Source organism: Sinocyclocheilus anshuiensis, unplaced genomic scaffold (genome assembly GCF_001515605.1).
Source record: "Sinocyclocheilus anshuiensis isolate Anshui unplaced genomic scaffold, SAMN03320099.WGS_v1.1 scaffold407, whole genome shotgun sequence".
NCBI classification, from domain to species: Eukaryota; Metazoa; Chordata; class Actinopteri; order Cypriniformes; family Cyprinidae; genus Sinocyclocheilus; species Sinocyclocheilus anshuiensis.
The window spans coordinates 656,853-665,918 of record NW_015552593.1 but is presented as its reverse complement, the minus strand read 5'-3'; positions in this window follow the sequence as shown (position 1 = coordinate 665,918).

Sequence of the window (9,066 nt, the reverse complement as noted above, 5' to 3'; positions counted from 1 at the left end):
AATGTACAGTATAACGGTGAGTGATTTCAGAAAAAGAAAGACAAAGTACCTTTATTGGTTGCCGCTGTCTGCTCCGGGCTCGCGGAGTTCTTTTTTGTTTTTTTCCTCACTGCTGATAGGCGCCCAAACTAGCTCTTCTGATTGGCCAAAATGCTCTGATCTTTGAAGAATGCCCGCCGTTGCCTCTACAGATGCACAAATGCACATATTTTACACAGATATGTGGTGCAAAAGGCAGAGTGCGTGAAAGTTAAAGTGAAAGAGAAGTGACGTGTGGCGACCCATACCCGGAATTTGTGCTCAGCATTTAACCCATCCAAGTGCACACACACAGTAGTGAGCACACACACACCGTGAACACACACCAAGGAGCATTGGGCAGCCAATGCCCGGGGAGCAGTGGGGGTTCAGTTCCTTGCTCAAGGTTCTCACCTCAGTCGTGGTATTGAGGGTGGAAGAGAGCGCTGGTTATCCACTCCCCCCCCTACCTACAATCCCTGCCGGACCAGAACTCAAACCCGCGACCTTCGGTTACTAGTCCGACTCTCTATCCATTAGGCCACGACTGCCCCCTGAAACTTCATTTGCAATTGAAAAACAGCGTTTGAGACTCGTAGCAGCAGATTCACACCATTGTCGTTATGTACTTGTGTTTGTGCTAGAAAAAGCATCCAAGAATTTTTTTTATAAATAAATAAACATTCTACAAGTGTGCAAATCTCATTGCAAGAATTCACACACTGATTTGCGGTTGTACAAAATTTGTCTGTGACTTCACGTTTTTGATGCAGGTGTGTGAATGTGTTTTGCACCATATTCATTGCAGCAATAGTAGCAAAACATGTGAGAGTACGAGTTTCTTGATTTGTGATTCGTAGAATAGGATTTGTGCACCTGCAATAAAGGATTCGAGAAGGTGTAACTGTTGTGTTGTGTTTGTGGGAGAGAGAAAAAAATCTACAAGTTTGCAACTTTTGTCTGTGACTTCAAATTTACTGATACAAATGTGTGGCTATTCTCTACAACTACTAATTCCGCTGTCACAGACGCTCAGTTGTTTTGCACCAAAAATACCTTCATACTTCCTACACAAACAGACCAGCCACATGTTTGACAGCACAATCTCATTCTGCAAATGACACCAGGTGAGAAAAACTGCATGCAGCATTAAAATAGTCAGTACAGCAAATTAGAATTAAATGGAAAGTACAAATCTGGTAGTTAACATTACATGTCCAGCAGTGACAGCAATGTCACAGCATACACTTCAAATAGAACTACGTTAAACATCTAATTTAGAACCATTTAAACATTTCAACAGCATATAACAAGCATTTATGTTATTATTATTTGCATATATATAATAAATAAATAAATAATATGTCAGTACAGGCCTATTTAAGTGAACTGCAAACAAATCTTAAAGTTTTACACAGACATTGGTTACAGCAAATGCACACTTTCCTTTATAAACTGAATAAACCTAAGAAAATTAAAAATATTGTTACTGGGGGATTAAGATTACATTATTTGCCAATTATCCAAGTAAGTAATTCCATGACAAATAAATGACAGCAGCAACGCGAACCCAAAAATACACCAAAGAACACAATGTTGTGTTGACATAATGTGTTGATAATGGCCCTATAATGGCATGGCTGGACATGCACAATAGTAATGCCATAGAATTTTAAATACTATTGTACAATTAAAAGGTATATGCAAGCACTTTACATTTCAGACAAGACAGCTATTGTGCTGATATTGTGTTCATTGGAATACCATGGTAAGTCAATATGGTAATATAAACGATGTATGCAACTAAGCAAAATCTCACTTATGTTTCAAATATGAGGGGTTATTGTGTTCACTTTCGCTCTGCCAACGAATTATTTCCAAACAGAGGTCAAACAGCGACGCGTGTCGAGTGTTCATGCAGTAAACAACACAAAACGTGAAGCGATTAAAAACAGTGTACTTCCATTACGCTAATGTGCGAAATAACATCTTATTTGACCAATCAAAATACTGGACTGTTTAATTAACAGTTGTCGCAACCAATGGCGAGAGCTTAGGGGCGGGATTACTTGTTTGAGCGACCAATGACGGACAGGGACAGTGTTCGGGGGAAACCTGTTTGAAAATAATCACTGGCTGAATTCAGATTAGTATTATCAGTCTGATCTTTCTGTCATATTTGCATGCCAGAAATAGTAATAAATAGTAAATAAATAAATAGTAAAATAGTGTAGTATGGTATTCCGAATTCTACGGAATTCAACCACTTTTACAAATATATTTGATGACTCATAATATTAACATCACAATACCACAGTATTACCACATTTTTATGCATTATTTAAAAAAAAAATTTTTTTTTATAAGGGAACACTGTAGAGATCTCTAGATTACTTGTTCATAATTTTACAAATGATCTTGAAAAAGACCAAATTTAAATATGCCTAAATCTACTGCCTATTTACCGTGCGAAAGCCTGTAACCTCACCGTAGAGAAAAACGGCTTGACACATGAACAAAACAGGACACTGGAGAATCATGCTGACAGCTCCTGTCTGTCCCGGGGCTACAGTGTTTCTGTCTGACGCTCAAACAATCGCTTCTTTTTAACAGTGTGGCTTTTCTCCTATGAAAATTAGTTTGCAGCATCGAAACCACAAAATTACCCCTCAACCACCTCACAAGCAGCAGTTCAGCCTGTCTGTGACGGGCCTTTACCAAAAGTTGATCATTTCTCCTGAAGCACACGCAACCCCACACACTTTCATAAACACTTGCGTGCGCACTTCACCCCTGCAGGATGCAGACATTGACTAGCTAATTATACAATCTGGGTAATTAGAATCATAAGTCAGAGCTGTAATAGCAGCTCTGAAACATTCAATAGAGGCTCATCTGAGAGGAGAGAGATAACAGCCTCAGCCTTGTACTACAGCACCTGAGCGCAAACCTCACACATAGCGCTGGCTGCGAACGCACACGCTTCCTGGAAGCCCTATTATCACATGTGCCTGTGAGCTCTGCAGCGCGGATCTGTGTGTGTTAGTCACACAGAAAATATGCTTTATTGGAATGTTTTGATCTAGAGATCACAGTATGTGTGTGCGAGAGACGTTGTTGGGAGTGGACTAGCTTTCTTATTGAATACAGCACTAAGGACACTGTACTTCTTGTATTTTATATATAAATTACTATGAGGCCTACTATTTTTCTATTAAAATCTTAAGTAAAAAAGTAGCCTTTCTTAGAATGAAATACTAGCTTACTTTGGCATAGTATGCATTGTATATGGCATACATTCATGTAGTATTTTTCTTTAAATAATAATCAAGAAAGGCTGTGTCCCACTTGATGTGCACTTGAAGGCTGCGTTCCATTCTGAAAGCCTCATCCCTATGCCCTAATTCCTTTGAAGGAATTCCTCTTCCCTCCGGAGTGAGAGCTTCGAAAGGATGAAGGGGTAAGGGACCAAACTGTTTCATGAAACACACTTCTGTGTCATCTTGCGTCACAGATTAAACCTGCGCAAAGAATCATGGGAGTGACAAGTGTCCTTCAGTTGTACCATTCTAAATCCTTCATTCCGAAGGGCCCTTTGAAGTGGCCAGTTTAGCACACCTTGAGAAACATTTTGGGAGTTTTGAAGTCGTCAGCTGATTGGTTGAGTCCTACAGGATTTCTGGGTGCTGCATTCTTTAACGGTACATCTGGAAACAAAGCCATCGTGACATCAAATCCACTCATGGAAAATAAATCCTTTACAACTGTGACAATGAGGATTTCCAAAAGTATGTGAAGTTTACGGCATAGACTCTGCCGCGTTTTTGCAGTAAACTTGCACAACGTTCATAAATCATGAATTATTTTCCTTTGCATGCTGGTCTGTTATCGTAGGAACATCGACTTTGCATTTTTATGTACCTAAACTTGATGTTAAACAAAATTAGCTGTGATTGGTCGTTTTACATGTCTGTCAGATGTGGGCAGTCCTTGGCCAATAAAAACTGGAATGGAGTCCAGACCTCTTGCCATCAGTCTGAAGGTCTGCCTATACGAAACTATGCATATTTAAGATGAAGTTTGTTGTATAATTTCGCTTTTAATGAACCAATAAACCTTATATATACACTTTTCCCCCGTCTGTAGCGGTCATAAACAAATACAGCCCTTACCTCTTATTGATGGGAAGTGTAATGTGAGGTACAGGATCCACAGCAAAACGTCCTGATCAGCTCAGCAGAGTTCTTACCACTATGAAGCCCGGATTGGAGATTTATGAACTACATTCAGATCATGTGTTACCCTTAATAAATTACTTGGAGTCTTGATTAAAAGAAAGTTTATCGAATCACCATATACAAATGGTTTAGCTTTATTAAAAACAATAACTCATAAGCAAAAATCAAGAAAGTAACAGCGTGCATTCTTCACCCGTTTTTCGGCCTCGCAAAATCATAAAGCACTCGATTATATAGAAGAGGGCGTATACAAAATTCCTCTCCTGCAAAGCATCTATTGAAACTCTCTATTGGATAAATGCAAGTCACACAAAACACTTGGTCACACCCCTTGTTTTAGCGGGTTGCAATTCCATTACATCATCACACTAAGCACAGCATACACACATGCGTACATCTCCAAAAATATATGCATAGAAGTTCAAACAAAGTTCATCTCCTATACGTTAACACAGGATGTCTGACCTTTTTGTGCTACCCACAATTAAGCATCTACATTACTACAATGCAGCAACACCTTTGCAAAAATATACGAGCAAGTTTTCACACCTTAACATTTTCCATTTGTTAACTGTTAACCCAGATAGCAACACCTGCACTCGCTTTTTGACAGGATGTCAGTTTAACCATTTATACTTTTGGAAGCGGCGTTGGCTCTTTGAATTCTCAAACAGTCAACCTCACCTCGCAAAGTTTCCATCTTCAAATTAAACTCATTAACTTCAATAAATTGTTTAACCCTTTTCATCAACCGTTTATTTACACGTTCATGTTGTCGAATTATCCGAAGCAGTTCCTTAGCCATCAAGAGCATGTCCACGGTCTCCTGTCTGGTCACTTCTGCTTCCCTTCTTCTCCATTTCTGCTTTCTTTTTTGCGTTCCGATGATGCCTCCTCTGCATGGAGTCTAAAAGCAGATCATTAATAGGAATCTCTAGTTTACTTTTTTGGTTTAATCTTCTAATATGTGGAGTTTGACCGGGAAATTGAATAATTTGTCCTTCAAGTTATGAAGCTACCCATGTCCACGTTCCACTCTCAGTCTGCCTGACATCATTTTTGTTATCAGCGACTGATTTGAACAGAAGTTTCACTAGGTAGTGCGCATGCACCAAACACGCCCAACTGCAGTCACAGTCAGTAGAGTACACTTTGAAGGGCCTGCTCGTTAAAGGCCCGAGTACACTTCATTTTCCATGTTCTGCACCATCTAGCGCACAATTGAGCGTGCAAATTCTTCAAAGGCCTTGTCCCAAATGGCACATTTCATGTGCACTTGTGGTCTTGTGGACTTACAGTGGCTGCCATGTGCACTTGTCCATTAAGTCCACAAAACTATAGGGTGTCCTGTTTGTCTTTTTTTTTTGTGCTAAAAATGACAAGGTTGTACACCCTCGAAACACACGTCTGCCGAGTCTGCACTGAGGCGAATTCCACAGCAGACTTCTAATAGTCAAAGCAGCATTATAGCAAGCGGTCACAAAAATGTGGAGGATGAATGGAGGAAGACCGGAAGGGCTTAGTCTTCCATTTGGGACAAGGCCAAAGTATACTCTATTAATTGTGAGCGTGGATGGATGCATTTAGTGCATGCACACTACCTAATGGACAAATCACTCATATATGCACTTCTGTCTGCAACATGAGTGGACTATGCTGATGATGAAAATGAAGTCATATGGACCGGCTGCAAGCTGGACAAGGGTAGTATATTTTTGACTTTAGGATGGCATTTGGGATAAGGCCAATGTGATGTAAAAAAACGTGGCTGTAATTATTTCTGGTTCATGCGTCACTCTGCAATTGGAAAATAAAGTCAGGTGCATTGCATTGTGGGGTACAGTTTGAATTTCTGAAATATTTCGCACTTTTGCATTCAACGTTGTGTAAAAACATGTCAGCTAGATTGAATATTGATTAGAATTGACTTACAGTCAATTCATTGCACTGGAAATGGAAGGTCAAGTTGAGTGCACTGGATTGTGGGATGAAGTCTTCCATGCAGTGTAGTAGACTACTACATCCGGAGAACCCATACAGAGAAAATCTGAATATCGTGCACAGCATACCTATTATACACTGCATAAATAGTAAAGAGCAGGATATTAGTATGTTACACATTTTGTCAAATGTGGTACTATTGCACATTTTGAATACTACTGCACTCTACAGAGGTAGTAAGAGCAGTATGTTAGTATGCGATTCTGAACATATCAATCTGAGCCAACACCAGGCAGTGATCTTCAGCCTCTGTGCAATGTGATGTTGAACCTTCCTGCATGACAAACACAATCCGGTCACGCATGCGCGCACACTCTCACTCCTCATGCATGCTTACAACCTGCATCTGACCTCTGATCCCCCCCTCCCCCCTACACACACACACACACACACACACACACACACACACATATGAGCCGAAGCCATAGGAGAGGAGAGGAGGCAGCTCACAGTCAGAGCTCATTTGACTCAAACACAGCTCACTGCAGCACATGTGCAGGAGGGAATTAAGAGGACAGGTGGGCCGGCATATTCCACTATACCTGACTATAATTAGACGGCAGATATTGCATGATCAAAATATCCAAGACAAGTTTAAAATACCGGTTTAAAGGTGAACAGGATGTATAAATCAATACAGGGATACATATCTCAACATACACCATATGAAAATTTGATATGTTGCAGTTATGACATGACATTTGCAATGTGATGAACAGATTAGATTTTTAGTAACTTTATTTTGATTTGGTGTTTGATCAGACTTTCAAAAGTTGACTTTTTTTCCCAAAACTTTAAAAATGATAACTAAACAAGTTACAAGGTCATGTGACAACAACAAAGCATATTATTGTTATAAAAAATTTGCATATGCCTACAGGTTCACATACTTTTTTTTTTTTTAATAAAAGTCACAGTGGCTGCAATACTCATGAATAGTGTGTGTGTGTGATTCAGCAGCTGTGTGTTGTTGAGGAGTGAAGAGTCAGTGGTCTGTGACTGGGTGAAGAAGAGTACTACAACAGATCTGGTGACTCAGCACAGACACACCTCCTAAGCCACACTGACTCACAATCACAATGAGCAATTTGTTTATCTGGAAACCGTTAGATATTAATGCTTTACAGTTTGTTCACGTCCGTTCATGGCCAGATTTATTGCATTAGTTTAGTTCTATCATGACAACTTTTAGCATGGTAATGAATATGACAATGTATTTGGTCTTGGTGGAATAGGAATAGATCTCCTATGCTGCTGCTGAATTGCTGCTGCTGTTGGTTATTGCTGTAGTCGTAGTTTATTGCTGCTGCTGCAAGCAAGTACAGTAACTATGGCAATATGGTGCCATGAATATTTAAGACATACTGCTGCTGCATAAATAGCATATAAAATAACCCCATAGCAGATCTATACAGGTGGAGCTGGGGAAGGTGGAGAGTTTCAGTAAGCTCATTGGCTGCATATGCAGCATGAACCAATCAGCTGAATATCATCAGTTACGTTAACAACCCGTCGCCTGCGCCATCTAGAGTTTCATGACTGAACTATACATTTCAATCATGACAACTCTCTGAAGATTTTAGCATGGTGATGGATATGACAGTGTTAATGTATTTGGTCTTGGCAGAATAGAGCTGCTACGCTGCTGCTGAAGGTTATTGCTGTAGTTGTAGATTATTGCTGCTGCTGCAAGCAAGTAAAGGAACTTGCTACTGCCAATGCATATGGTGATACGGTGTCGTGAGTATTTAAGACATACTGCTGCTGCACAAATAGCATATAAAATAACCCCCCAACAAAGCTGGAAGAAGAAAACAAAACAATTAAATATGTATGCTGCTGCTATACAATAATATGGAATGACCCGCCGCCGGAGGACTCCTGCTCCGCCGGAACGGCTTCCGTGACAGATAACGGAAGTGAGAGAAAAGTGTTTAATGTGTTTGAAATATGGATATTTTTCTTACAAAAACACATGGATTCGCTACAGGGGGCCTTTATTCATCCCCCGGAGCCATCTGCGGCACGTTTTATTATGAATGCGCGCGCTTTATTTGACGACTTGTGGACTGTTCAACAGCAACACCCGCTGACTGCAATGATAGAGCTTGGAATAGCCAGGACAATTTTTAATATAACTCTGACTGGATTCGTCTGGAAGAAGAAAGTCATATACACCTAGGATGCCTCGAGCGGGAGTAAAACACAAGCTAATTTTAATTTTTGGATGAACTAACCCTTTAATGTTTTCTTTGAAACAATTGTACCTGTTAATTCCAGGTCTTTTTGAAGATCTCCACAAGTGGTCCTTGGCTCTTAGAAAACTCTTCCAGGCCATGGCGGTTGAGTGCATTACTTATTGTTTTCTTTGTAACAATTGTACCTGCTAATTCCAGATCTTTCTGAAGCTCTCCACAAGTGGTCCTTGGCTCTTGGACAATTCTTCTGATAATTCTTTTCACTCCTCTGTCAGAAATCTTGTGAGGAGCACCTGGTCGTGGCCGGTTTATGGTGAAATTATGTTCTTTCCACTTCCGGATTATGGCCCCAACAGTGCTCACTGGAACATTCAGAAGTATATAAATACTTCTGTAACCAGTGCATCAGTATGTTTTGCAACTGTGAAGGTCTTGAGAGAGCTCTGTGCTGTTACCCATCATGAAATGTTTCTTGTGTGACACGTTGGTAATTAGACACCTTTTTATAGGCCATCAGTTGGGACTAACACAGCTAATATTAAAGGGGTCATATGATGCGATTTCAAGTTTTCCTTTCTCTTTGGAGTGTTACAAGCTGTTCGTGAATAGAT